We start from the raw sequence: 27225 nt of genomic DNA on the forward strand, positions 1-27225 counted from the left end.
GTCCATAGTTATGCTCACAAGCTGATCGGTAACTACGTGACAAAACTTCTGCAGAAAGACAGAAGCCGCGTCAATTGAGAACTGTTTTCTCGCATCGACGGCTGCTTGTAACGCGCACTGTTTTGTTTTTTAAATCAAGCAAAGCAAGACCTGCCACAGCAATGAAATAAAATAAAGGTCTAGAGGTGCTGGGTATCGATCCCAGTATTTCTCGCATGCTAAGCGAGCGCTCTACCATCTGAGCTACACCCCCGATGGAGAGTCCATAGTTATGCTCACAAGCTTATCAGTAACTACGTGACAAAACTTCTGCAGAAAGAGGGAAGCCATGCAGATGAGAACTGGTTTTCTCGCGTCGACGGCTGCTTGTAACGTGCGCTGTTTTGTTTTATAACTCAAGCAAACCATGACCTGCCACAGCAATGAGTAAAAAAAAGGTCTGGAGGTGCTGGGTATCGATCCCGGTACCTCTCGCATGCTAAGCGAGCGCTCTACCATCTGAGCTGCACTCCCAATGGAGGGTCCATAGTTATGCTCACAAGCTGATTGATAACTTCGTGACAAAACTTCTGCAGAAAGAGGGAAGCCGCGTCAATTGAAAACTGGTTTTCTCGCATCGACGGCTGCTTGTAACGCGCGCTGTTTTGTTTTTTACAAAGCAAGAACTGCCACAGCAATGAAATAAAATAAAGGTCTGGAGGTGCGGGGTATCGATCCCAGTACCTCTCGCATGCTAAGCTAGCGCTCTACCATCTGAGCTACACCCCCGATGGAGAGTCCGTAATTATGCTCGCAAGCTGATCGGTAATTACGTGACGAATATTTTGGAGAAAGAGGGAAGCCGCGTCAACTTAGAACTGGTTTTCTCGCGTCGAGGGCTGCTTGTATCGCGCGCTGTTTTGTTTTATAACTCAAGCAAAGCATGACCTGCTATATCAATAAATAAAAATAAAGGTTTGGAGGTGCTGGGTATCGACACCAGTACCTCTCGCATGCAAAGTGAGCGCTCTACAATCTGAGCTACACCCCCTATGGAGAGTCCATAGTTATGCTCACAAGCTGATCGGTAATTACGTGACGAATTTTGTGGAAAAAGAGGGTGGCCGCGTCAACTGAGAACTGGCTTTCTCGCGTCGACGGCTGCTTGTATCGCGCGCTGTTTTGTTTTATAAATCGAGCAAAACATGAGCTGCCATAGCAATGAATAAAAATAAAGCTCTGGAAGTGCTGGGTATCGATTCTAGTACCTCTCGCATGCAAAGTGAGCGCTCTGCCATTTGAGCTACACATCCGATGGCGAATCCATAGTTATGCTCACAAGCTGATCGGTAATTACGTGACGAATATATTGGAGAAAGAGAGAAACCGCGTCATTTGGAAACTGGTTTTCTCGCGTCGAAGGCTGCTTGTATCGCGAGCTGTTTTGTTTTATCAATCAAGCAAAGCATGACCAGCCATAGCAATGAATAAAAATAAAGGTCTGGCGGTGCTGGGTATTGATCCCAATACCTCTCGCACGCTAAGCGAGCGCTCTACCATCTGAGCTACACCCCATTTTTCTTCCTTTATTGTCTGAGCTACACCCCTGATGGAGAGTCCATAGTTATGCTCACAAGCTGATCGGTAACTACGTGACAAAACTTATGCAGAAAGAGAGAAGCCGCGTCAATTGAGAACTGGTTTTCTCGCATCGACGGCTGCTTGTAACGCGCACTGTTTTGTTTTTTAAATCAAGCAATGCAAGACCTGCCACAGCAATGAAATAAAATAAAGGTCTGGATGTGCTGGGTATCGATCCCAGTACCTCTCGCATGCTAAGCGAGAGCTCTACCATCTGAGCTACACCCCCGATGGAGAGTCCATAGTTATGCTCACAAGCTGATCGGTAATTACGTGACGAATTTTGTGGAGAAAGAGGAAGGCCGCGTCAACTGAGAACTGGCTTTCTCGCGTCGACGGCTGCTTGTATCGCACGCTGTTTTGTTTTATAAATCAAGCAAAACATGACCTGCCATAGCAATGAATAAAAATAAAGGTCTGGAGGTGCTGGGTATCGATCCTAGTACCTCTCGCATGCAAAGTGAGCGCTCTGCCAACTGAGCTACACGTCCGATGGCGAGTCCATAGTTATGCTCACAAGCTGATGGGTAATTACGTGGCGAATATTATGGAGAAAGAGGGAAGCCGCGTCAATTGAGAACTGGTTTTCTCGCGTCGACGACTGCTTGTATCGCGCGCTGTTTTGTTCTAAAAATCAAGCAAAGCATGACCTGCCACAGCAATGAATAAAAAAGGTCTGGAGGTGCTGGGTATCGATCCCAGTACCTCTCGCATGCTAAGCGAGCGCTGTACCATCTGAGCTACACCCCAAATAGAGAGTCCATAGTTAGGCTCACAAGCTGATCGGTAATTACGTTGCGAACATTTTAGAACAAGAGGGAAGCCGCGTCCACTGAGAACTGGTTTTCTCGCGTCGACGGCTGTTTGTATCGCGCGCTGTTTTGTTTTATAAATCAAGCAAAGCATGACCTGCCACAGCACTGGATAAAAAAAGGTCTGGAGGTGCTGGGTATCAATCCCAGTACCTCTCGCATGCTAAGCGAGCGCTCTACCATCTGAGCTACACCCCCGATGGAGAGCCCATAGTTATGCTCACAAGCTGATCGGTAATTACGTGACGAATATTTTGGAAAAAGAGGGAAGCCGTGTCAATTGATAACTGGTTTTGTCGCGTCGATGGCTGCTTGTATCGTGTGCTGTTTTGTTTTATAATTCCAACAAAGCATGACCTGCCACAGCAATGAATAAAAAAAGGTCTGGAGGTGCTGGGTATCAATCCCAGTACCTCTCGCATGCTAAGCGAGCGCTCTACCATCTGAGCTACACCCCCGATGGAGAGCCCATAGTTATGCTCACAAGCTGATCGGTAACTAGGTGACGAAACTTCTGCAGAAAGAGGGAAGCCGCGCCAGCTGAGAACTTGTTTTCTCGCGTCGACGGCTGCTTGTATCGCGCGCTGTTTTGTTTTATAACTCAAGCAAAGCATGACCTGCCATAGCAATGAATAAAAATAAAGGTCTGGAGGTGCTGGGTATCGATACCAGTACCTCTCGCATGCAAAGCGAGCGCTCTACCATTTGAGCTACACTCATGATGGAGAGTCCATAGTTATGCTCACAAGCTGATCGGTAACTACGTTGCGAATATTTTAGAGAAAGAGGTAAGCCGCGTCCACTGAGAACTGGTTTTCTCGCGTCGACAGCTGTTTGTATCGCGCGCTGTTTTGTTTTATAATTCCAACAAAGCATGACCTGCCACAGCAATGAATAAAAAAAGGTCCTGAGGTGTGGGGTATCGATCCCAGTACCTCTCGCATGCTAAGCGAGCGCTCTACCATCTGAGCTGCACTCCCGATGGAGAGTCCATAGTTATGCTCACAAGCTGATCGGTAACTACGTGACAAAACTTCTGCAGAAAGAGGGAAGCCGCGTCAATTGAGAACTGGTTTTCTCGCATCGACGGCTGCTTGTAACGCGCGCTGTTTTGTTTTTTAAATCAATCATAGCAAGAGCTGCCACAGCAATGAAATAAAATAAATGTCTGGAGGTGCTGGGTATTGTTCCCAGTACCTCTCGTATGCTAAGCGAGCGCTCTACCATCTGAGCTGCACCCCCGATGGAGAGTTCATAGTTATGCTTACAAGCTGATCGGTAATTACGTGACGAATATTTTGGAAAAACAGGGAAGCCGTGTCAATTGATAACTGGTTTTCTCGCGTCGATGGCTGCTTGTATCACGCGCTGTTTTGTTTTATAACTCAAGCAAAGCATGACCTGCCATAGCAATGAAAAAAAATAAAGGTATGGAGGTGCTGGATATCGATCCCAGTACCTCTCGCATGCTAAGCGAGCGCTCTACAATCTGAGCTACACCCCCTATGGAGAGTCCATAGTGATGCTCAGAAGCTGATCGGTAAAAACATGACGAATTTTGCGGAAAAAGAGGGAAGCCGCGTCAATTGAGAACTGGTTTTCTCGCGTCGACGGCTGCTTCTATCGCGCGCTGTTTTGTTTTATAAATCAAGCAAAGCATGACCTGCCACAGCAATGAATAAAAAAAGGTCTGGAGGTGCAGGGTATCAATCCCAGTACCTCTCGCATGCTAAGCGAGCGCTCTACCATCTGAGCTACACCCCCGATAGAGAGTCCATAGTTAGGCTCACAAGCTGATCGGTAATTACGTTGCGAATTTTGTGGAGAAAACGGAGGCCGCCTCAACTGAGAACTGGTTTTCTCGGGTCGACGGCTGCTTGTATCGCACGCTGTTTTGTTTTATAACTCAAGCATCGCATGACCTGGCATAGCAATGAATAAAAATAGAGGTCTGGAGGTGCAGGGTATCGATCCCAGTACCTCTCGCATGCTAAGCGAGCGCTCTACCATCTGAGCTACACCCCCGATAGAGAGTCCATAGTTAGGCTCACAAGCTGATCGGTAATTACGTTGCGAATTTTGTGGAGAAAACGGAGGCCGCGTCAACTGAGAACTGGTTTCTCGCGTCGATGGCTGCGTGTATCGCGCGCTGTTTTGTTTTATAACTCAAGCAAAGCATGACCTGTCATAGCAATGAATAAAAATAAAGGTCTGGAAGTGCTGGGTATCGATCCCAGGACCTCTCGCATGCTAAGCGAGTGCTCTACCATCTGAGCTACACCCCCAATGGAGACCCCATAGTTATGCTCACAAGCTGAATGGTAACTACGTGACGAAACTTCTGCAGAAAGAGGGAAGCTGCGTCAGCTGAGAACTGATTTTCTCGCGTCGACGGCTGCTTCTATCACGCACTGTTTTCTTTATAACTCTAGCAAAGCATGACCTGCCACAGCAATAAATAAAAAAAAGATGTGGAAGTGATGTGTATCGATCCCAGTAGCTCTCGCATGCTAAGCGAGCGCTCTACCATCTGAGCTGCACCCCCGATGGAGAGTCCATAGTTATGCTTACAAGCTGATCGGTAATGACGTGACGAATATTTTGGAAAAAGAGGGAAGCCGTGTCAATTGATAACTGGTTTTCTAGCGTTGATGGCTGCTTGCATCACGTGTTGTTTTGTTTTATAAATCCAACAAAGCATGACCTGCCACAGCAATGAATAAAACAAGGCCTGGAGCTGCTGGGTATCGATCCCAGTACCTCTCGCATGCAAAGCAAGCGCTCTACCATCTGAGCTACACCCCCGATGGAGAGTCCATAGTTATGCTCAGAAGCTGATCGGTAATTACGTGACGAATTTTGTGGAGAAAGAGGGAGGCCGCGTCAACTGAGAACTGGTTTTCTCGCGTCGATGGCTGCTTGTATCGCGCGCTGTTTTGTTTTATAACTCAAGCAAAGCATGACCTGCCATAGCAATGAATAAAAACAAAGGTCTGGAGGTGCTGGGTATCGATCCCAGTACCCCTCGCATGCTAAGCGAGTGCTCTACCATCTGAGCTACACCACCGATAGAGAGGCCATAGTTAGGCTCACAAGCTGATCGGTAATTACGTTGTGAATTTTGTGGAGAAAACGGAGGCCGCCTCAACTGAGAACTGGTTTTCTCGGGTCGACGGCTGCTTGTATCGCGCGCTGTTTTGTTTTATAACTCAAGCATCCCATGACCTGGCATAGCAATGAATAAAAATACAGGTCTCGAGGTGCTGGGCATCGATCCCAGTACCTCTCGCATGCTAAGCGAGCGCTCTACAATCTGAGTTACACCCTTTATGGAGAGTCCATAGTTATGCTCACAAGCTGATCGGTAATTACGTGACGAATTTTGTGGAGAAAGAGGGAGGCCGCGTCAACTGAGAACTAGTTTCTCGCGTCGATGGCGGCGTGTATCGCGCGCTGTTTTGTTTTATAACTCAAGCAAAGCATGACCTGTCATAGCATTGAATAAAAATAAAGGTCTGGAGGTGCTGGGTATCGATACCAGTACCTCTCGCATGCAAAGCGAGCGCTCTACAATCTGAGATACACCCCCTATGGAGAGTCCATAGATATGCTCACAAGCTGATCGGTAATTACGTGACGAAACTTCTGGAGAAATAGGGAAGCCGCGTCAGCTGAGAACTGGTTTTCTTGCGTCGACGGCTGCTTGTATCAGGTGCTGTTTTGTTTTATAAATCAAGCAAAGCATGACCTGCCACAGCAATGGATAAAAGAAGGTCTGGAGGTGCTGGGTATCGATCTCAGTACCCCTCGCATGCTAAGCGAGTGCTCTATCATCTGAGCGACCCCCCCGATAGAGAGTGCATAGTTAGGCTCAAAAGCTGATCGGTAAATACGTTGCGAATTTTGTGGAGAAAGACGGAGGCTGCCTCAACTGAGAACTGGTTTTCTCGCGTCGACGGCTGCTTGTATCACGCGCTGTTTTGTTTTATAATTCAAGCAAAGCATGGAGAGTCTATAGTTATGCTCACAAGCTGATCGGTAAATACGTGACGAAATTTGTGGAGAAAGAGGGAGGCCGCGTCAACTGAGAACTGGTTTTCTCGCGTTGACGGCTGCTTGTATCGCGCGCTGTTTCGTTTTATAAATCAAGCAAAACATGAGCTGCCACAGCAATGAATAAAAATAAAGCTCTGGAAGTGCTGGCTATCGATCCTAGTACCTCTCGCATGCAAAGTGAGCGCTCTGCCATCTGAGCTACACGTCCGATGGCGAGTTCATAGTTATGCTCACAAGCTGATCGGAAATTACGTGACGAATATTTTGGAGAAAGATGGAAGCCGCGTAAATTGAGAACTGGTTTTCTCGCGTTGACGGCTGCTTGTATCGCGCGCTGTTTCGTTTTATAAATCAAGCAAAGCATGACCTGCCATAGCAATGAATAAAAATAAAGCTCTGGAAGTGCTGGGTATCGATCCTAGTACCTCTCGCATGCAAAGTGAGCGCTCTGCCATCTGAGCTACACGTCCGATGGCGAGTTCATAGTTATGCTCACAAGCTGATCGGTAATTACGTGACGAATATTTTGGAGAAAGATGGAAGCCGCGTAAATTGAGAACTGGTTTTCTCGCGTCGACAGCTGCTTGTATCGCGCGCTGTTTTGTTTTATAAATCAAGCAAAGCATGACCTGCCACAGCAATGAATAAAAAAAGGTCTGGAGGTGCTGGGTATCGATCCCAGTACCTCTCGCATGCTAAGCGAGTGCTCTACCTTGTGAGCTACACCCCCGATGGAGAGTCCATAGTTATGCTCACAAGCTGATCGGTAATTACGTGACGAAACTTCTGCAGAAAGAGGGAAGCCGCGTCAGCTGAGAACTGATTTTCTCGCGTCGATGGCTGCTTCTATCGCGCGCTGTTTTGTTTGATAACTAAAGCAAAGCATGACCTGCCACAGCAATGAATAAAACAAGGACTGGAGGTGCTGGGTACGGATCCCAGTACCTCTCGCATGCTAAGCGAGCGCTCTACCATCTGAGCTGCACTCCCGATGGAGAGTCCATAGTGATGGTCACAAGCTGATCGGTAACTACGTGACGAAACTTCTGCAGAAAGAGGGAAGCCGCGTCATCTGAGAACTGGTTTTCTCGCGTCGATGGCTGCTTCTATCGCGCTCTTTTGTTTTATAACTTAAGCAAAGCATGACCTGCCACAGCAATGAATAAAACAAGGCCTGGAGGTGCTGTGTATCGATCCCAGTACCTCTCGCATGCTAAGCGAGCGCTCTACCATCTGAGCTACACCCCCGATGGAGAGTCCATAGTTATGCTCACAAGCTGATCGGTAATTATGTGACGAATATTTTGGAGAAAGAGGAAAGCCGCGTCACTTGAGAACTGGTTTTCTCGCGTCGACGTCTGCTTGTATCGCGCGCTGTTTTGTTTTATAAATCAAGCAAAGCATGACCTGCCACAGCAATGAATAAAAAAAGGTCTGGAGGTGCTGGGTATCGATCCCAGTACCTCTCGTACGCTAAGCAAGCGCTCTTCCATCTGAGCTACACCCCCGATGGAGAGTCCATAGTTATGCTCACAAGATGATCGGTAACTACGTGACGAAACTTCTGCAGAAAGAGGGAAGCCGCGTCAACTGAGAACTGGTTTTCTCGCATCGACGGCTGCTTGTAACGCGCGCTGTTTTGTTTTAAAAATCAAGCAAAGCATGACCTGCCACAGCAATGAATAAAAGAAAGTCTGGAGGTGCTGGGTATCGATCCCAGTACCTCTCGCATGCTAAGCGAGCGCTCTACCATCTGAGCTACACCCCCGATAGAGGGGGTGTAGCGTATTGTTGTGAAAATATTCACAACAATACGTTGTGAATATTTTAGAGAAAGAGCGAAGCCGCGTCAACTGAGAACTGGTTTTCTCGCGGTTAGCATGCGAGTACCTCTCGCATGCTAAGCGAGCGCTCTACCATCTGAGCTACACCCCCGATGGAGAGTCCAAAGTTATGTTCGCAAGCTGATCGGTAATTACGTGACGAATATTTTGGAGAAAGAGGGAAGCCGCATCAAAAGAGAACTGATTTTTTCGCGTCAATGGCTGCTTGTATCGCGCGCTGTTTCGTTTTATCAATCAAGCAAAGCAAGACCTCCCACAGCAATGAATAAAAAAAGGTCTGGAGGTGCTGGGTATCGATCGCAGTACCACTCGCATGCTAAGCGAGCGCTCTACCATCTGAGCTACACCCCCGATAGAGAGTCCATAGTTAGGCTCACAAGCTGATCGGTAATTACGTTGCGAATTTTGTGGAGAAAGAGGGAGGCCGCGTTAACTGAGAACTGGTTTTCTCGCGTCGACGGCTGCATGTATCGCGCGCTGTTTTGTTTTATAAATCAAACAAAGCATGACCTGCCACAGCAATGGATAAAAAAAGGTCTGGAGGTGCTGAATATCGATCCCAGTACTTCTCGCATGCAAAGTAAGCGCTCTGTCAACTGAGCTACACCCCCAATAGAGAGTTCATAGTTAGGCTCACAAGCTGATCGGTAATTACGTTGCGAATATTTTAGAGAAAGAGGTAAGCCGCGTCAACTGAGAACTGGTTTTCTCGCGTCGACAGCTGCTTGTATCGCGCGCTACTTTGCTTTATAAATCAAGCAAAGCATGACCTGCCATAGCAATGAATTAAAATAGAGGTCTGGAGGTGCTGGGCATCGATCCCAGTACCTCTCGCATGCTAAGCGAGCGCTCTACAATCTGAGCTACACCCCCTATGCAGACTTCATAGTTATGCTGACAAGCTGATCGGTAACTACGTGAGAAACCTTCTGCAGAAAGAGGGAAGCCGCGTCAACTGAGAACTGGTTTTCTCGCGTCGACGGCTGCTCTTATCGCGCGCTGTTTTGTTTTATAAATCAAGCAAAGCATGACCAGCCACAGCAATGAATACAAAAAGGTCTGGTGGTGCTGGGTATCAATCCCAGTACCTCTCGCATGCTAAGCGAGCGCTCTACCATCTGAGCTACACCCCCAATGGAGAGTTCATAGCTATGCTCACAAGCTGATCGGTAATTACGTTGCGAATATTTTAGAGAAATAGCAAAGCCGCGTCAATTGAGAACTGATTTTTTCGCGTCAATGGCTGCTTGTATCGCGCGCTGTTTCGTTTTATCAATCAAGCAAAGCAAGACCTCCCACAGCAATGAATAAAAAAAGGTCTGGAGGTGCTGGGTATCGATCGCAGTACCTCTCGCATGCTAAGTGAGCGCTCTACCATCTGAGCTACACCCCCGATACAGAGTCCATAGTTAGGCTCACAAGCTGATCGGTAATTACGTTGCGAATTTTGTGGAGAAAGAGGGAGGCCGCGTTAACTGAGAACTCGATTTCTTGCGTCGACGGCTGCTTGTATTGCGCGCTGTTTTGTTTTATAAATCAAACAAAGCATGACCTGCCACAGCAATGGATAAAAAAAGGTCTGGAGGTGCTGAATATCGATCCCAGTACTTCTCGCATGCAAAGTAAGCGCTCTGTCAACTGAGCTACACCCCCAATAGAGAGTTCATAGTTAGGCTCACAAGCTGATCGGTAATTACGTTGCGAATATTTTAGAGAAAGAGGTAAGCCGCGTCAACTGAGAACTGGTTTTCTCGCGTCAACAGCTGCTTGTATCGCGCGCTACTTTGCTTTATAAATCAAGCAAAGCATGACCTGCCACAGCACTGGATAAAAAAGGTCTGGAAGTGCTGGGTATCGATCCCAGTACCCCTCGCATGCTAAGCGAGTGCTCTATCTTGTGAGCTACACCCCCGATGGAGAGTCCATAGTTATGCTCACAAGCTGATCGGTAATTACGTGACGAATATTTTGGAAAAAGAGGGAAGCCGTATCAATTGATACCTGGTTTTGTCGCGTCGATGGCTGCTTGTATCGCGTGCTGTTTTGTTTTATAAATCCAACAAAGCATGACCTGCCGCAGCAATGAAGACTAAGAAAGGTCTGGAGGTGCTGGGTATCGATCCCAGGACCTCATGCATGCTAAGCGAGCGCTCTACCATCTGAGCTACACCCCCGACTGAGAGCCCATAGTTATGGTCACTAGCTGATCGGTAACTACGTGACGAAACTTCTGCAGAAAGAGGGAAGCCGCGTCAGCTGAGAACTGGTTTTCTCGCGTCGATGGCTGCTTGTAACGCGCGCTGTTTTGTTTTAAAAATGAAGCAAAGCAAGACCTCCCACAGCAATGAATAAAAAAAGATCTGGAGGTGCTGGGTATCGATCGCAGTACCACTCGCATGCTAAGCGAGCGCTCTACCATTTGAGCTGCACCCCCGTTGGAGAGTCCATAGTTATGCTCGCAAGCTGATCGGTATTTACGTGACGAATATTTTGGAGAAAGAGGGAAGCCGCATCAACTGAGAACTGGTTTTCTTGCGTCGACAGCTGCATGTATCGCGCGCTGTTTTGTTTTACGAATCAAGCAAAGCATGACCTGCCACAGCAATGAATAAAAAAAGGTCTGGAGGTCTGGGTATCGATCCCAGTACCTCTCGCATGCTAAGCGAGCGCTCTACCATCTGAGCTACACCCCCGATAGAGAGTCCATACTTATGTTCACAAGCTGATCGGTAGTTACGTGACGAATTTTGTGGAGAAAGGAGGAAGCCGCGTCAACTGAGAACTGATTTTTTCGCGTCAATGGCTGCTTGTATCGCGCGCTGTTTCGTTTTATCAATCAAGCAAAGCAAGACCTCCCACAGCAATGAATAAAAAAAGGTCTGGAGGTGCTGGGTATCGATCGCAGTACCACTCGCATGCTAAGCGAGCGCTCTACCATTTGAGCTGCACCCCCGATAGAGAGTCCATAGTTATGCTCACAAGCTGATCGGTAACTACGTGACGAAACTTCTGCAGAAAGAGGCAAGCCGCGTCAGCTGAGAACTGGTTTTTTCGCGTCGACGGCTGCTTGTAACGCGCGCTGTTTTGTTTTATAACTCAAGAAAAGCATGACCTGCCACAGCAATGAATAAAAAAAAAGGTCTGTAGGTGCTGGGTATAGATCGCAGTACCTCTCGCATGCTAAGCGAGCGCTCTACCATCTGAGCTGCACTCCCGATGGAGAGTCCATTGTTATGCTCACAAGCTGATCGGTAACTACGTGACAAAACTTCTGCAGAAACAGGGAAGCCGCGTCAATTGAGAACTGGTTTTATCGCATCGACAGCTCCTTGTAACGCGCGCTGTTTTGTTTTTTTAATCAAGCAAAGCAAGTCCTGCCACAGCAATGAAATATAAAAAAGGTCTGGAGGTGCTGGGTATTGATCCCAGTACATCTCGCATGCTAAGCGAGCGCTCTACCATCTGAGCTACACTCCCGTTGGAGAGTCCATAGTTATGCTCGCAAGCTGATCGGTATTTACGTGACGAATATTTTGGAGAAAGAGGGAAGCCGCATCAACTGAGAACTTGTTTTCTTGCGTCGACAGCTGCATGTATCGCGCGCTGTTTTGTTTTACGAATCAAGCAAAGCATGACCTGCCACAGCAATGAATAAAAAAAGGTCTGAAGGTCTGGGTATCGATCCCAGTACCTCTCGCATGCTAAGCGAGCGCTCTACCATCTGAGCTACACCCCCGATAGAGAGTCCATAGTAATGCTCACAAGCTGATCGGTAACTACGTTGCGAATATTTTAGAGAAGAACGAAGCCGCGTCAACTGAGAACTGATTTTTTCGCGTCGACGGCAGCTTGTATCGCTCGCAGTTTTGTTTTATAAATCAAGCAAAGCATCACCTGCCACAGCAATGAATAAAAAAAGTTCTGGAGGTGCTGGGTATCGATCTCAGTACCTCTTGCATGCTAAGCGAGCGCTCTACCATCTAAGCTACACCTCCGATGGAGAGTCCATAATTATGCTCACAAGCTGAGGGGTAATTACGTGACGAAATTTCTGCAGAAAGAGGGAAGCCGCGTCAGCTGAGAACTGATTTTCTCGTGTCGAGGGCTGCTTTTAACGCGCGCTCTTTTGTTTTAAAAATCAAGCAAAGCATGACCAGCCACAGCAATGAATAAAAAAAGGTCTGGTGGTGCTGGGTATCAATCCCAGTACCTCTCGCATGCTAAGCGAGCGCTCTACCATCTGAGCTACACCCCCGATGGAGAGCCCATAGTTATGCTCACAAGCTGATCGGTAACTAGGTGACGAAACTTCTGCAGAAAGAGGGAAGCCGCGCCAGCTGAGAACTTGTTTTCTCGCGTCGACGGCTGCTTGTATCGCGCGCTGTTTTGTTTTATAACTCAAGCAAAGCATGACCTGCCATAGCAATGAATAAAAATAAAGGTCTGGAGGTGCTGGGTATCGATACCAGTACCTCTCGCATGCAAAGCGAGCGCTCTACCATTTGAGCTACACTCATGATGGAGAGTCCATAGTTATGCTCACAAGCTGATCGGTAATTACGTTGCGAATATTTTAGAGAAAGAGCAAAGCCGCGTCAACTGAGAACTGATTTTTTCGCGTCACTGGCTGCTTGTATCGCGCGCTGTTTTGTTTTATAACTCAAGCAAAGCATGACCTGCCAGAGCGATGAATAAAACAAGGCCTGGAGGTGCTGGGTATCGATCCCAGTACCTCTCGCATGCTAAGCGAGCGCTCTACCATCTGAGCTACACCCCCGAAGGAGAGCCCATAGTTACGCTCACAAGCTGATCGGTAATTACGTTGCGAATTTCGTGGAGAAAGAGGGAGGCCGCGTTAACTGAGAACTGATTTTCTCGCGTCGACGGCTGCTTGTATCGCGCGCTGTTTTGTTTTATAACTCAAGCAAAGCATGACCTGCCAGAGCGATGAATAAAACAAGGCCTGGAGGTGCTGGGTATCGATCCCAGTACCTCTCGCATGCTAAGCGAGCGCTCTACCATCTGAGCTACACCCCCGAAGGAGAGCCCATAGTTACGCTCACAAGCTGATCGGTAACTACGTGACGAAACTTCTGCAGAAAGAGGGAAGCCGCGTCAACTGAGAACTGATTTTTTCGCGTCGACAGCTGCATGTATCGCGTGCTGTTTCGTTTTATCAATCAAGCAAAGCATGACCTCCCACAGCAATGAATAAAAAAGGTCTGGAGGTGCTGGGTATTGATCCCAGTACCTCTCGCATGCTAAGCGAGCGCTCTACCATCTGAGCTACACCCCCGATAGAGAGTCCATAGTTAGGCTCACAAGCTGATCGGTAATTACGTTGCGAATTTTGTGGAGAAAGAGGGAGGCCGCGTTAACTGAGAACTGATTTTCTCGCGTCGACGGCTGCTTGTATCGCGCGCTGTTTTGTTTTATATCTCAAGCAAAGCATGACCTGCCAGAGCGATGAATAAAACAAGGCCTGGAGGTGCTGGGTACCAATCCCAGTACCTCTCGCATGCTAAGCGAGCGCTCTACCATCTGAGCTGCACTCCCGATAGAGAGTCCATAGTTATGCTCACAAGCTGATCGGTAACTACGTGCCGAAACTTCTGCAGAAAGAGGGAAGCCGCGTCAGCTGAGAACTGATTTTCTCGCGTCGACGGCTGCTTCTATCGCGCGCTGTTTTGTTTTATCACTCAAGCAAAGCATGACCTGCCACAGCAATGAATAAAACAAGGCCTGGAGGTGCTTGGTATCGATCCCAGTACCTCTCGCATGCTAAGCGAGCGCTCTACCATCTGAGCTACACCCCCGAAGGAGAGCCCATAGTTACGCTCACAAGCTGATCGGTAATTACGTTGCGAATTTTGTGGAGAAAGAGGGAGGCCGCGTTAACTGAGAACTGGTTTTCTCGCGTCGACGGCTGCTTGTATCGCGCGCTGTTTTGTTTTATAACTCAAGCAAAGCATGACCTGCCACAGCGATGAATAAAACAAGGCCTGGAGGTGCTGGGTATCGATCCCAGTACCTCTCGCATGCTAAGCGAGCGTTCTACCTTCTGAGCTGCATTCCCGATAGAGAGTCCATAGTTATGCTCACAAGCTGATCGGTAACTACGTGACGAAACTTCTGCAGAAAGAGGGACGCCGCGTCAGCTGAGAACTGGTTTTGTCGCGTCGACGGCTGCTTGTAACGCGCGCTGTTTTGTTTTATAACTCAAGAAAAGCATGACCTGCCACAGCAATGAATAAAAAAAAGGTCTGTAGGTGCTGGGTATAGATCGCAGTACCTCTCGCATGCTAAGCGAGCGCTCTACCATCTGAGCTGCACTCCCGATGGAGAGTCCATTGTTATGCTCACAAGCTGATCGGTAACTACGTGACAAAACTTCTGAAGAAACAGGGAAGCCACGTCAATTGAGAACTGGTTTTATCGCATCGACAGCTCCTTGTAACGCGCGCTGTTTTGTTTTTTTAATCAAGCAAAGCAAGTCCTGCCACAGCAATGAAATAAAAAAAAAAGGTCTGGAGGTGCTGGGTATTGATCCCAGTACCTCTCGCATGCTAAGCGAGCGCTCTACCATCTGAGCTACACCCCCGTTGGAGAGTCCATAGTTATGCTCGCAAGCTGATCGGTAATTACGTGACGAATATTTTGGAGAAAGAAGGAAGCCGCATCAACTGAGAACTGGTTTTCTTGCGTCGACAGCTGCATGTATCGCGCGCTGTTTTGTTTTACGAATCAAGCAAAGCATGACCTGCCACAGCAATGAATAAAAAAGGTCTGGAGGTCTGGGTATCGATCCCAGTACATCTCGCATGCTAAGCGAGCGCTCTACCATCTGAGCTACACCCCCGATAGAGAGTCCATAGTAATGCTCACAAGCTGATCGGTAACTGCGTTGCGAATATTTCAGAGAAGAACGAAGCCGCGTCAACTGAGAACTGATTTTTTCGCGTCGAAGGCAGCTTGTATCGCGCGCAGTTTTGTTTTATAAATCAAGCAAAGCATCACCTGCCACAGCAATGAATAAAAAAAGTTCTGGAGGTGCTGGGTATCGATCCCAGTACCTCTCGCATGCTAAGCGAGCGCTCTACAATCTGAGCTACACCCCCGATGGAGAGTCCATTGTTATGCTCACAAGCTGATCGGTAACTACGTGACAAAACTTCTGCAGAAAGAGGGAAGCCGCGTCAACTTAGCACTGGTTTTCTCGCGTCGACGGCTGCCTGTATCGCGCGCTGTTGTGTTTTATAAATCAAGCAAAGCATGACCTGCCACAGCAATGAATAAAAAAAGGTGTGGAGGTGCTTGGTATCGATCCCAGTACCTCTCGCATGCTAAGTGAGCGCTCTACCATCTAAGCTACACCTCCGATGGAGAGTCCATAGTTATGCTCACAAGCTGAGTGGTAATTACGTGACGAAGTTTCTGCAGAAAGAGGGAAGCCGCGTCAGCTGAGAACTGATTTTCTCGCGTCGAGGGCTGCTTTTAACGCGCGCTCTTTTGTTTTAAAAATCAAGCAAAGCATGACCAGCCACAGCAATGAATAAAAAAAGGTCTGGTGGTGCTGGGTATCAATCCCAGTACCTCTTGCATGCTAAGCGAGCGCTCTACCATCTGAGCTACACCCCCAATGGAGAGTTCATAGCTATGCTCACAAGCTGATCGGTAATTACGTTGCGAATATTTTAGAGAAAGAGCAAAGCCGCGTCAACTGAGAACTGATTTTTTCGCGTCAATGGCTGCTTGTATCGCGCGCTGTTTCGTTTTATCAATCAAGCAAAGTATGACCTCCCACAGCAATGAATAAAAAAAGGTCTGGAGGTGCTGGGTATCAATCCCAGTACCTCTCGTATGCTAAGCGAGCGCTCTACCATCTGAGCTACACCCCCAATGGAGAGTTCATAGCTATGCTCACAAGCTGATCGGTAACTACGTGACGAAACTTCTGCAGAAAGAGGGAAGCCGCGTCAGCTGAGAACTGATTTTCTCGCGTCGACGGCTGCTTCTATCGCGCGCTGTTTTGTTTTATCACTCAAGCAAAGCATTACCTGCCACAGCAATGAATAAAACAAGGCCTGGAGGTGCTTGGTATCGATCCCAGTACCTCTCGCATGCTAAGCGAGCGCTCTACCATCTGAGCTACACCCCCGAAGGAGAGCCCATAGTTATGCTCACAAGCTGATCGGTAACTACGTGACGAAACTTCTGCAGAAAGAGGGAAGCCGCGTCAGCTGAGAACTGGTTTTCTCGCGTCGATGGCTACTTGTAACGCGCGCTGTTTTGTTTAAAAAATCAAGCAAAGCATGACCAGCCACAGCAATGAATAAAAAAAGGTCTGGTGGTGCTGGGTATCAATCCCAGTACCTCTCGCATGCTAAGCGAGCGCTCTACTATCTGAGCTACACCCCCAATGGAGAGTTCATAGCTATGCTCACAAGCTGATCGGTAATTACGTTGCGAATATTTTGGAGAAAGAGCAAAGCCGCGTCAACTGAGAACTGATTTTGTCGCGTCACTGGCTGCTTGTATCGCGCGCTGTTTCGTTTTATCAATCTAGCAAAGCATGACCTCCCACAACAATGAATAAAAATAGGTCTGGAGGTGCTGGGTATCGATCCCAGTACCTCTCGCATGCTAAGCGAGCGCTCTACCATCTGAGCTACACCCCCGATAGAGAGTCCATAGTTACGCTCACAAGCTGATCGGTAATTACGTTGCGAATTTTGTGGAGAAAGAGGGAGGCCGCGTTAACTGAGAACTGGATTTCTCGCGTCGACGGCTGCTTGTATCGCGCGCTGTTTTGTTTTATAACTCAAGCAAAGCATGACCTGCCAGAGCGATGAATAAAACAAGGCCTGGAGGTGCTGGGTATCAATCCCAGTACCTCTCGCATGCTAAGCGAGCGCTCTACCATCTGAGCTGCACTCCCGATAGAGAGTCCATAGTTATGCTCACAAGCTGATCGGTAACTACGTGACGAAACTTCTGCAGAAAGAGGGAAGCTGCGTCAGCTGAGAACTGGTTTTCTCGCGTCGACGGCTGCTTGTATCGCGCGCTGTTTTGTTTTATAACTACAAGCAAAGCATGACCTGCCACAGCAATGAATAAAAAAAAGGTCTGGAGGTGCTGGGTATCGATGCCAGTACCTCTCGCATGCGAAGCGAGCGCTCTTCTATCTGAGCTGCACTCCTGATGGAGAGTCCATAGTTATGCTCACAAGCTGATCGGTAACTACGTGACGAAACTTCTGCAGAAAGAGGGAAACCGCGTCAATTGAGAACTGGTTTTATCGCATCGACGGCTGCTTGTAACGCGCGCTGTTTTGTTTTATAACTCAAGCAAAGCATGACCTGCCACAGCAATGAATAAAAAAAGGTCTGTAGGTGCTGGGTATCAATCCCAGTACCTCTCGCATGCTAAGCGAGCGCTCTACCATCTGAGCTGCACTCCCGATGGAGAGTCCATTGTTATGCTCACAAGCTGATCAGTAACTACGTGACAAAACTTCTGCAGAAAGAGGTAAGCCGCGTCAACTGAGAACTGGTTTTCTCGCGTCAACGGCTGCTTGTATCGCGCACTGTTTTGATTTATAAATCAAGCAAAGCATGACCTGCCACAGCAATGAATAAAAAAAGGTCTAGAGGTGCTGGGTATCAATCCCAGTACCTCTCGCATGCTAAGCGAGCGCTCTACCTTCTAAGCTACACCTCCGAAGAGAGTCCATTGTTATGCTCACAAGCTGACTGGTAATTACGTTGCGAATATTTTAGAGAAACAGCGAAGCCGCGTCAACTGCGAACTGATTTTTTCGCGTCGACGGCTGCTTGTATTGCGCGCTGTTTTGTTTTATCAATCAAGCAAAGCATGGCCTGCCACAGCGATGAATAAAAAAAAGGTTTCGAGGTGCTGGGTATCGATCCCAGTACCTCTTGCATGCTAAGCGAGCACTCTACCATCTGAGCTACACCCCCGATAGAGAGTCCATAGTTAAGCTCACAAGCTGATCGGAAATTACGTTGCGAATTTTGTGGAGGAAGAGGGAGGCTGCGTCAACTGAGAACTGGTTTTCTCGCGTCGACGGCTGCTTGTATCGCGCGCTGTTTTTTTTTGTAACTCAAGCAAAGCATGACCTGCCATAGCAATGAATAAAAATAGAGGTCTGGAGGTGCTAGGCATCGATCCCAGTACTTCTCGCATGCTAAGCGAGCGCTCTACAATCTGAGCTACACGTCCAATGGCGAGTCCATAGTTATGCTCACAAGCTGAGCGGTAATTACGTTGCGAATATTTTAGAGCAAGAGGGAAGCCGCGTCAACTGAGAACTGGTTTTCTCGCGTCGACGGCTGCTTGTATCGCGCGCTGTTTTGTTTTATAACTACAAGCAAAGCATGACCTGCCACAGCAATGAATAAAAAAAAAAGGTCTGTAGGTGCTGGGTATCGATCAGAGTACCTCTCGCGTGCTAAGCGAGCGCTCTACCATCTGAGCTACACTCCCGATGGAGAGTCCAATGTTATGCTCACAAGCTGATCGGTAACTACGTGACAAAACTTCTGCAGAAACAGGGAAGCCGCGTCAACTGAGAACTGGATTTCTCGCGTCGACGGCTGCTTGTATCGCGCGCTGTTTTGTTTTATAACTCAAGCAAAGCATGACCTGCCAGAGCGATGAATAAAACAAGGCCTGGAGGTGCTGGGTATCAATCCCAGTACCTCTCGCATGCTAAGCGAGCGCTCTACCATCTGAGCAACACCCCCGATAGAGAGTCCATAGTTAGGCTCACAAGCTGATCGGTAATTACGTGACAAAACTTCTGCAGAAACAGGGAAGCCGCGTCAACTGAGAACTGGATTTCTCGCGTCGACAGCTGCTTGTATCGCGCGCTGTTTTGTTTTATAACTCAAGCAAAGCATGACCTGCCACAGCGATGAATAAAACAAGGCCTGGAGGTGCTGGGTATCGATCCCAGTACCTCTCGCATGCTAAGCGAGCGTTCTACCTTCTGAGCTGCACTCCCGATGGAGAGTCCATAGTTATGCTCACAAGCTGATCGGTAACTACGTGACAAAACTTCTGCAGAAACAGGGAAGCCGCGTCAACTGAGAACTGGATTTCTCGCGTCGACGGCTGCTTGTATCGCGCGCTGTTTTGTTTTATAACTCAAGCAAAGCATGACCTGCCAGAGCGATGAATAAAACAAGGCCTAGAGGTGCTGGGTATCAATCCCAGTACCTCTCGCATGCTAAGCGAGCGCTCTACCATCTGAGCAACACCCCCGATAGAGAGTCCATAGTTAGGCTCACAAGCTGATCGGTAATTACGTTGCGAATTTTGTGGAGAAAGAGGGAGGCCGCGTTAACTGAGAACTGGTTTTCTCGCGTCGACGGCTGCTTGTATCGCGCGCTGTTTTGTTTTATAACTCAAGCAAAGCATGACCTGCCACAGCGATGAATAAAACAAGGCCTGGAGGTGCTGGGTATCGATCCCAGTACCTCTCGCATGCTAAGCGAGCGTTCTACCTTCTGAGCTGCACTCCCGATGGAGAGTCCATAGTTATGCTCACAAGCAGATCGGTAACTACGTGACGAAACTTCTGCAGAAAGAGGCAAGCCGCGTCAGCTGAGAACTCGTTTTGTCGCGTCGACGGCTGCTTGTAACGCGCGCTGTTTTGTTTTATAACTCAAGAAAAGCATGACCTGCCACAGCAATGAATAAAAAAAGGTCTGTAGGTGCTGGGTATAGATCGCAGTACCTCTCGCATGCTAAGCGAGCGCTCTACAATCTGAGCTGCACCCCCGATGGAGAGTCCATTGTTATGCTCACAAGCTGATCGGTAACTACGTGACAAAACTTCTGCAGAAAGAGGGAAGCCGCGTCAACTTAGAACTGGTTTTCTCGCGTCGACGGCTGCCTGTATCACGCGCTGTTGTGTTTTATAAATCAAGCAAAGCATGACCTGCCACAGCAATGAATAAAAAAAGGTGTGGAGGTGCTTGGTATTGATCCCAGTACCTCTCGCATGCTAAGCGAGCGCTCTACCATCTGAGCTAAACCCCCGAAGGAGAGCCCATAGTTATGCTCACAAGCTGATCGGTAACTACGTGACGAAACTTCTGCAGAAAGAGGGAAGCCGCGTCAGCTGAGAACTGGTTTTCTCGCGTCGATGGCTACTTGTAACGCGCGCTGTTTTGTTTTATCACTCAAGCAAAGCATGACCTGCCACAGCAATGAATAAAACAAGGCCTGGAGGTGCTTGGTATCGATCCCAGTACCTCTCGCATGCTAAGCGAGCGCTCTACCATCTGAGCTAAACCCCCGAAGGAGAGCCCATAGTTATGCTCACAAGCTGATCGGTAACTACGTGACGAAACTTCTGCAGAAAGAGGGAAGCCGCGTCAGCTGAGAACTGGTTTTCTCGCGTCGATGGCTACTTGTATCGCGCGCTGTTTCGTTTTATCAATCAAGCAAAGCATGACCTCCCACAACAATGAATAAAAAAAGGTCTGGAGGTGCTGGGTATCGATCCCAGTACCTCTCGCATGCTAAGCGAGCGCTCTACCATCTGAGCTACACCCCCGATAGAGAGTCCATAGTTACGCTAACAAGCTGATCGGTAATTACGTTGCGAATTTTGTGGAGAAAGAGGGAGGCCGCGTTAACTGAGAACTGGATTTCTCGCGTCGACGGCTGCTTGTATCGCGCGCTGTTTTGTTTTATAACTCAAGCCAAGCATGACCTGCCAGAGCGATGAATAAAACAAGGCCTGGAGGTGCTGGGTATCAATCCCAGTACCTCTCGCATGCTAAGCGAGCGCTCTACCATCTGAGCTGCACTCCCGATAAAGAGTCCATAGTTATGCTCACAAGCTGATCGGTAACTACGTGACGAAACTTCTGCAGAAAGAGGGAAGCTGCGTCAGCTGAGAACTGGTTTTCTCGCGTCGACGGCTGCTTGTATCGCGCGCTGTTTTGTTTTATAACTACAAGCAAAGCATGACCTGCCACAGCAATGAATAAAAAAAAGGTCTGGAGGTGCTGGGTATCGATGCCAGTACCTCTCGCATGCGAAGCGAGCGCTCTTCTATCTGAGCTGCACTCCTGATGGAGAGTCCATAGTTATGCTCACAAGCTGATCGGTAACTACGTGACGAAACTTCTGCAGAAAGAGGGAAACCGCGTCAATTGAGAACTGGTTTTATCGCATCGACGGCTGCTTGTAACGCGCGCTGTTTTGTTTTATAACTCAAGCAAAGCATGACCTGCCACAGCAATGAATAAAAAAAGGTCTGTAGGTGCTGGGTATCAATCCCAGTACCTCTCGCATGCTAAGCGAGCGCTCTACCATCTGAGCTGCACTCCCGATGGAGAGTCCATTGTTATGCTCACAAGCTGATCAGTAACTACGTGACAAAACTTCTGCAGAAAGAGGTAAGCCGCGACAACTGAGAACTGGTTTTCTCGCGTCAACGGCTGCCTGTATCGCGCACTGTTTTGATTTATAAATCAAGGAAAGCATGACCTGCCACAGCAATGAATAAAAAAAGGTCTAGAGGTGCTGGGTATCGATCCCAGTACCTCTCGCATGCTAAGCGAGCGCTCTACCTTCTAAGCTACACCTCCGAAGAGAGTCCATTGTTATGCTCACAAGCTGACTGGTAATTACGTTGCGAATATTTTAGAGAAACAGCGAAGCCGCGTCAACTGCGAACTGATTTTTTCGCGTCGACGGCGGCTTGTATTGCGCGCTGTTTTGTTTTATCAATCAAGCAAAGCATGGCCTGCCACAGCGATGAATAAAAAAAAGGTTTCGAGGTGCTGGGTATCGATCCCAGTACCTCTTGCATGCTAAGCGAGCACTCTACCATCTGAGCTACACCCCCGATAGAGAGTCCATAGTTAAGCTCACAAGCTGATCGGAAATTACGTTGCGAATTTTGTGGAGAAAGAGGGAGGCTGCGTCAACTGAGAACTGGTTTTCTCGCGTCGACGGCTGCTTGTATCGCGCGCTGTTTTTTTTTTGTAACTCAAGCAAAGCATGACCTGCCATAGCAATGAATAAAAATAGAGGTCTGGAGGTGCTAGGCATCGATCCCAGTACTTCTCGCATGCTAAGCGAGCACTCTACCATCTGAGCTACACCCCCGATAGAGAGTCCATAGTTAAGCTCACAAGCTGATCGGAAATTACGTTGCGAATTTTGTGGAGAAAGAGGGAGGCTGCGTCAACTGAGAACTGGTTTTCTCGCGTCGACGGCTGCATGTATCGCGCGCTGTTTTGTTTTATAACTACAAGCAAAGCATGACCTGCCACAGCAATGAATAAAAAAAAAGGTCTGTAGGTGCTGGGTATCGATCAGAGTACTTCTCGCATGCTAAGCGAGCGCTCTACAATCTGAGCTACACGTCCAATGGCGAGTCCATAGTTATGCTCACAAGCTGAGCGGTAATTACGTTGCGAATATTTTAGAGCAAGAGGGAAGCCGCGTCAATTGAGAACTGGTTTTATCGCATCGACGGCTGCTTGTAACGCACGCTGTTTTGTTTTTTAAATCAAGCAAAGCAAGACCTGCCACAGCAATGAATAAAAAAAAAGGTCTGTAGGTGCTGGGTATCGATCCCAGTACCTCTCGCATGCTAAGCGAGTGCTCTACCATCTGAGCTACACCCCCGATGGAGAGTCCATAGTTATGCTCGCAAGCTGATCGGTAATTACGTGACGAATATTTTGGAGAAAGAGGGAAGCCGCGTCAACTGAGAACTGGTTTTCTCGCGTCGACAGCTGCTTGTATCGCGCGCTGCTTTGTTTTATAACTCAAGCAAAGCATGACCTGCCACAGCGATGAATAAAACAAGGCCTGGAGGTGCTGGGTATCGATCCCAGTACCTCTCGCATGCTAAGCGAGCGTTCTACCTTCTGAGCTGCACTCCCGATGGAGAGTCCATAGTTATGCTCACAAGCAGATCGGTAACTACGTGACGAAACTTCTGCAGAAAGAGGGACGCCGCGTCAGCTGCGAACTGGTTTTCTCGCGTCGGCGGCTGCTTGTATCGCGCGCTGTTTTGTTTTATAACTACAAGCAAAGCATGACCTGCCACAGCAATGAATAAAAAAAAAGGTCTGTAGGTGCTGGGTATCGATCAGAGTACCTCTCGCGTGCTAAGCGAGCGCTCTACCATCTGAGCTACACTCCCGATGGAGAGTCCAATGTTATGCTCACAAGCTGATCGGTAACTACGTGACAAAACTTCTGCAGAAACAGGGAAGCCGCGTCAACTGAGAACTGGATTTCTCGCGTCGACGGCTGCTTGTATCGCGCGCTGTTTTGTTTTATAACTCAAGCAAAGCATGACCTGCCAGAGCGATGAATAAAACAAGGCCTGGAGGTGCTGGATATCAATCCCAGTACCTCTCGCATGCTAAGCGAGCGCTCTACCATCTGAGCAACACCCCCGATAGAGAGTCCATAGTTAGGCTCACAAGCTGATCGGTAATTACGTTGCGAATTTTGTGGAGAAAGAGAAAGGCCGCGTTAACTGAGAACTGGTTTTGTCGCGTCGACGGCTGCTTGTATCGCGCGCTGTTTTGTTTTATAACTCAAGCAAAGCATGACCTGCCACAGCGATGAATAAAACAAGGCCTGGAGGTGCTGGGTATCGATCCCAGTACCTCTCGCATGCTAAGCGAGCGTTCTGCCTTCTGAGCTGCACTCCCGATGGAGAGTCCATAGTTATGCTCACAAGCAGATCGGTAACTACGTGACGAAACTTCTGCAGAAAGAGGCAAGCCGCGTCAGCTGAGAACTCGTTTTGTCGCGTCGACGGCTGCTTGTAACGCGCGCTGTTTTGTTTTATAACTCAAGAAAAGCATGACCTGCCACAGCAATGAATAAAAAAAGGTCTGTAGGTGCTGGGTATAGATCGCAGTACCTCTCGCATGCTAAGCGAGCGCTCTACAATCTGAGCTGCACTCCCGATGGAGAGTCCATTGTTATGCTCACAAGCTGATCGGTAACTACGTGACAAAACTTCTGCAGAAACAGGGAAGCCGCGTCAATTGAGAACTGGTTTTATCGCATCGACAGCTCCTTGTAACGCGCGCTGTTTTGTTTTTTTAATCAAGCAAAGCAAGTCCTGCCACAGCAATGAAATAAAAAAAAAGGTCTGGAGGTGCTGGGTATTGATCCCAGTACCTCTCGCATGCTAAGCGAGCGCTCTACCATCTGAGCTACACCCGCGTTGGAGAGTCCATAGTTATGATCGCAAGCTGATCGGTAATTACGTGACGAATATTTTGGAGAAAGAGGGAAGCCGCATCAACTGAGAACTGGTTTTCTTGCGTCGACAGCTGCATGTATCGCGCGGTGTTTTGTTTTACGAATCAAGCAAAGCATGACCTGCCACAGCAATGAATAAAAAAGGTCTGGAGGTCTGGGTATCGATCCCAGTACCTCTCGCATGCTAAGCGAGCGCTCTACCATCTGAGCTACACCCCCGATAGAGAGTCCATAGTAATGCTCACAAGCTGATCGGTAACTACGTTGCGAATATTTCAGAGAAGAACGAAGCCGCGTCAACTGAGAACTGATTTTTTCGCGTCGAAGGCAGCTTGTATCGCGCGCAGTTTTGTTTTATAAATCAAGCAAAGCATCACCTGCCACAGCAATGAATAAAAAAAGTTCTGGAGGTTCTGGGTATCGATCCCAGTACCTCTCGCATGCTAAGCGAGCGCTCTACCATCTGAGCTACACCCCCAATGGAGAGTCCATTGTTATGCTTCCAAGCTGATCGGTAACTACGTGACAAAACTTCTGCAGACACAGGGAAGCCGCGTCAATTGAGAACTGGTTTTATCGCATCGACAGCTCCTTGTAACGCGCGCTGTTTTGTTTTTTTAATCAAGCAAAGCAAGTCCTGCCACAGCAATGAAATAAAAAAAAGGTCTGGAGGTGCTGGGTATTGATCCCAGTACCTCTCGCATGCTAAGCGAGCGCTCTACAATCTGAGCTACACCCCCGATGGAGAGTCCATTGTTATGCTCACAAGCTGATCGGTAACTACGTGACAAAACTTCTGCAGAAAGAGGGAAGCCGCGTCAACTTAGAACTGGTTTTCTCGCGTCGACGGCTGCCTGTATCACGCGCTGTTGTGTTTTATAAATCAAGCAAAGCATGACCTGCCACAGCAATGAATAAAAAAAGGTGTGGAGGTGCTTGGTATCGATCCCAGTACCTCTCGCATGCTAAGCGAGCGCTCTACCATCTAAGCTACACCTCCGATGGAGAGTCCATAGTTATGCTCACAAGCTGAGTGGTAATTACGTGACGAAGTTTCTGCAGAAAGAGGGAAGCCGCGTCAGCTGAGAACTGATTTTCTCGCGTCGAGGGCTGCTTTTAACGCACGCTCTTTTGTTTTAAAAATCAAGCAAAGCATGACCAGCCACAGCAATGAATAAAAAAAGGTCTGGTGGTGCTGGGTATCAATCCCAGTACCTCTCGCATGCTAAGCGAGCGCTCTACCATCTGAGCTACACCCCCAATGGAGAGTTCATAGCTATGCTCACAAGCTGATCGGTAATTACGTTGCGAATATTTTAGAGAAAGAGCAAAGCCGCGTCAACTGAGAACTGATTTTTTCGCGTCAATGGCTGCTTGTATCGCGCGCTGTTTCGTTTTATCAATCAAGCAAAGTATGACCTCCCACAGCAATGAATAAAAAAAGGTCTGGAGGTGCTGGGTATCAATCCCAGTACCTCTCGTATGCTAAGCGAGCGCTCTACCATCTGAGCTACACCCCCAATGGAGAGTTCATAGCTATGCTCACAAGCTGATCGGTAACTACGTGACGAAACTTCTGCAGAAAGAGGGAAGCCGCGTCAGCTGAGAACTGATTTTCTCGCGTCGGCGGCTGCTTCTATCGCGCGCTGTTTTGTTTTATCACTCAAGCAAAGCATGACCTGCCACAGCAATGAATAAAACAAGGCCTGGAGGTGCTTGGTATCGATCCCAGTACCTCTCGCATGCTAAGCGAGCGCTCTACCATCTGAGCTACACCCCCGAAGGAGAGCCCATAGTTATGCTCACAAGCTGATCGGTAACTACGTGACGAAACTTCTGCAGAAAGAGGGAAGCCGCGTCAGCTGAGAACTGGTTTTCTCGCGTCGATGGCTACTTGTAACGCGCGCTGTTTTGTTTAAAAAATCAAGCAAAGCATGACCAGCCACAGCAATGAATAAAAAAAGGTCTGGTGGTGCTGGGTATCAATCCCACTACCTCTCGCATGCTAAGCGAGCGCTCTACTATCTGAGCTACACCCCCAATGGAGAGTTCATAGCTATGCTCACAAGCTGATCGGTAATTACGTTGCGAATATTTTAGAGAAAGAGCAAAGCCGCGTCAACTGAGAACTGATTTTGTCGCGTCACTGGCTGCTTGTATCGCGCGCTGTTTCGTTTAAAAAATCAAGCAAAGCATGACCTCCCACAACAATGAATAAAAAAAGGTCTGGAGATGCTGGGTATCGATCCCAGTACCTCTCGCATGCTAAGCGAGCGCTCTACCATCTGAGCTACACCCCCGATAGAGAGTCCATAGTTACGCTCACAAGCTGATCGGTAATTACGTTGCGAATTTTTCGGAGAAAGAGGGAGGCCGCGTTAACTGAGAACTGGATTTCTCGCGTCGACGGCTGCTTGTATCGCGCGCTGTTTTGTTTTATAACTCAAGCAAAGCATGACCTGCCAGAGCGATGAATAAAACAAGGCCTGGAGGTGCTGGGTATCAATCCCAGTACCTCTCGCATGCTAAGCGAGCGCTCTACCATCTGAGCTACACCCCCAATGGAGAGTTCATAGCTATGCTCACAAGCTGATCGGTAACTACGTGACGAA

General features: G+C 48.2%; 30 non-coding genes across 30 annotated transcripts; all 30 read right to left on the reverse strand.

Annotated features, from left to right (window-relative positions):
- Positions 1–1776: 1776 nt before the first annotated feature.
- Positions 1777–1849, reverse strand: TRNAA-AGC (transfer RNA alanine (anticodon AGC)). Its single transcript has one exon. It is a non-coding gene; the product is annotated as a tRNA-Ala (tRNA).
- Positions 1850–2557: 708 nt separating this feature from the next.
- Positions 2558–2630, reverse strand: TRNAA-AGC (transfer RNA alanine (anticodon AGC)). The gene has a single exon. It is a non-coding gene; the product is annotated as a tRNA-Ala (tRNA).
- A 187-nt stretch (positions 2631–2817) lies between these two features.
- On the reverse strand, positions 2818–2890 carry TRNAA-AGC (transfer RNA alanine (anticodon AGC)). The gene has a single exon. It is a non-coding gene; the product is annotated as a tRNA-Ala (tRNA).
- Positions 2891–4384: 1494 nt separating this feature from the next.
- TRNAA-AGC (transfer RNA alanine (anticodon AGC)) lies at positions 4385–4457 on the reverse strand. Its single transcript has one exon. It is a non-coding gene; the product is annotated as a tRNA-Ala (tRNA).
- A 187-nt stretch (positions 4458–4644) lies between these two features.
- Positions 4645–4717, reverse strand: TRNAA-AGC (transfer RNA alanine (anticodon AGC)). Its single transcript has one exon. It is a non-coding gene; the product is annotated as a tRNA-Ala (tRNA).
- A 709-nt stretch (positions 4718–5426) lies between these two features.
- Positions 5427–5499, reverse strand: TRNAA-AGC (transfer RNA alanine (anticodon AGC)). The gene has a single exon. It is a non-coding gene; the product is annotated as a tRNA-Ala (tRNA).
- A 2164-nt stretch (positions 5500–7663) lies between these two features.
- TRNAA-AGC (transfer RNA alanine (anticodon AGC)) lies at positions 7664–7736 on the reverse strand. The gene has a single exon. It is a non-coding gene; the product is annotated as a tRNA-Ala (tRNA).
- Positions 7737–8183: 447 nt separating this feature from the next.
- Positions 8184–8256, reverse strand: TRNAA-AGC (transfer RNA alanine (anticodon AGC)). The gene has a single exon. It is a non-coding gene; the product is annotated as a tRNA-Ala (tRNA).
- A 1136-nt stretch (positions 8257–9392) lies between these two features.
- TRNAA-AGC (transfer RNA alanine (anticodon AGC)) lies at positions 9393–9465 on the reverse strand. Its single transcript has one exon. It is a non-coding gene; the product is annotated as a tRNA-Ala (tRNA).
- Positions 9466–10433: 968 nt separating this feature from the next.
- On the reverse strand, positions 10434–10506 carry TRNAA-AGC (transfer RNA alanine (anticodon AGC)). The gene has a single exon. It is a non-coding gene; the product is annotated as a tRNA-Ala (tRNA).
- A 1230-nt stretch (positions 10507–11736) lies between these two features.
- Positions 11737–11809, reverse strand: TRNAA-AGC (transfer RNA alanine (anticodon AGC)). Its single transcript has one exon. It is a non-coding gene; the product is annotated as a tRNA-Ala (tRNA).
- A 705-nt stretch (positions 11810–12514) lies between these two features.
- Positions 12515–12587, reverse strand: TRNAA-AGC (transfer RNA alanine (anticodon AGC)). Its single transcript has one exon. It is a non-coding gene; the product is annotated as a tRNA-Ala (tRNA).
- A 449-nt stretch (positions 12588–13036) lies between these two features.
- On the reverse strand, positions 13037–13109 carry TRNAA-AGC (transfer RNA alanine (anticodon AGC)). The gene has a single exon. It is a non-coding gene; the product is annotated as a tRNA-Ala (tRNA).
- A 187-nt stretch (positions 13110–13296) lies between these two features.
- On the reverse strand, positions 13297–13369 carry TRNAA-AGC (transfer RNA alanine (anticodon AGC)). Its single transcript has one exon. It is a non-coding gene; the product is annotated as a tRNA-Ala (tRNA).
- Positions 13370–13555: 186 nt separating this feature from the next.
- Positions 13556–13628, reverse strand: TRNAA-AGC (transfer RNA alanine (anticodon AGC)). Its single transcript has one exon. It is a non-coding gene; the product is annotated as a tRNA-Ala (tRNA).
- Positions 13629–14075: 447 nt separating this feature from the next.
- TRNAA-AGC (transfer RNA alanine (anticodon AGC)) lies at positions 14076–14148 on the reverse strand. Its single transcript has one exon. It is a non-coding gene; the product is annotated as a tRNA-Ala (tRNA).
- Positions 14149–14860: 712 nt separating this feature from the next.
- Positions 14861–14933, reverse strand: TRNAA-AGC (transfer RNA alanine (anticodon AGC)). The gene has a single exon. It is a non-coding gene; the product is annotated as a tRNA-Ala (tRNA).
- A 444-nt stretch (positions 14934–15377) lies between these two features.
- TRNAA-AGC (transfer RNA alanine (anticodon AGC)) lies at positions 15378–15450 on the reverse strand. The gene has a single exon. It is a non-coding gene; the product is annotated as a tRNA-Ala (tRNA).
- A 967-nt stretch (positions 15451–16417) lies between these two features.
- Positions 16418–16490, reverse strand: TRNAA-AGC (transfer RNA alanine (anticodon AGC)). Its single transcript has one exon. It is a non-coding gene; the product is annotated as a tRNA-Ala (tRNA).
- A 447-nt stretch (positions 16491–16937) lies between these two features.
- Positions 16938–17010, reverse strand: TRNAA-AGC (transfer RNA alanine (anticodon AGC)). Its single transcript has one exon. It is a non-coding gene; the product is annotated as a tRNA-Ala (tRNA).
- A 3835-nt stretch (positions 17011–20845) lies between these two features.
- Positions 20846–20918, reverse strand: TRNAA-AGC (transfer RNA alanine (anticodon AGC)). The gene has a single exon. It is a non-coding gene; the product is annotated as a tRNA-Ala (tRNA).
- Positions 20919–21887: 969 nt separating this feature from the next.
- On the reverse strand, positions 21888–21960 carry TRNAA-AGC (transfer RNA alanine (anticodon AGC)). Its single transcript has one exon. It is a non-coding gene; the product is annotated as a tRNA-Ala (tRNA).
- A 975-nt stretch (positions 21961–22935) lies between these two features.
- On the reverse strand, positions 22936–23008 carry TRNAA-AGC (transfer RNA alanine (anticodon AGC)). The gene has a single exon. It is a non-coding gene; the product is annotated as a tRNA-Ala (tRNA).
- Positions 23009–24501: 1493 nt separating this feature from the next.
- On the reverse strand, positions 24502–24574 carry TRNAA-AGC (transfer RNA alanine (anticodon AGC)). The gene has a single exon. It is a non-coding gene; the product is annotated as a tRNA-Ala (tRNA).
- Positions 24575–25018: 444 nt separating this feature from the next.
- Positions 25019–25091, reverse strand: TRNAA-AGC (transfer RNA alanine (anticodon AGC)). Its single transcript has one exon. It is a non-coding gene; the product is annotated as a tRNA-Ala (tRNA).
- Positions 25092–25280: 189 nt separating this feature from the next.
- TRNAA-AGC (transfer RNA alanine (anticodon AGC)) lies at positions 25281–25353 on the reverse strand. Its single transcript has one exon. It is a non-coding gene; the product is annotated as a tRNA-Ala (tRNA).
- A 447-nt stretch (positions 25354–25800) lies between these two features.
- Positions 25801–25873, reverse strand: TRNAA-AGC (transfer RNA alanine (anticodon AGC)). Its single transcript has one exon. It is a non-coding gene; the product is annotated as a tRNA-Ala (tRNA).
- Positions 25874–26320: 447 nt separating this feature from the next.
- On the reverse strand, positions 26321–26393 carry TRNAA-AGC (transfer RNA alanine (anticodon AGC)). Its single transcript has one exon. It is a non-coding gene; the product is annotated as a tRNA-Ala (tRNA).
- A 447-nt stretch (positions 26394–26840) lies between these two features.
- On the reverse strand, positions 26841–26913 carry TRNAA-AGC (transfer RNA alanine (anticodon AGC)). The gene has a single exon. It is a non-coding gene; the product is annotated as a tRNA-Ala (tRNA).
- Positions 26914–27100: 187 nt separating this feature from the next.
- On the reverse strand, positions 27101–27173 carry TRNAA-AGC (transfer RNA alanine (anticodon AGC)). The gene has a single exon. It is a non-coding gene; the product is annotated as a tRNA-Ala (tRNA).
- Positions 27174–27225: the final 52 nt, after the last annotated feature.

This window comes from Rhipicephalus microplus, chromosome X, assembly GCF_043290135.1.
Source record: "Rhipicephalus microplus isolate Deutch F79 chromosome X, USDA_Rmic, whole genome shotgun sequence".
Lineage (NCBI taxonomy): Eukaryota > Metazoa > Arthropoda > Arachnida > Ixodida > Ixodidae > Rhipicephalus > Rhipicephalus microplus.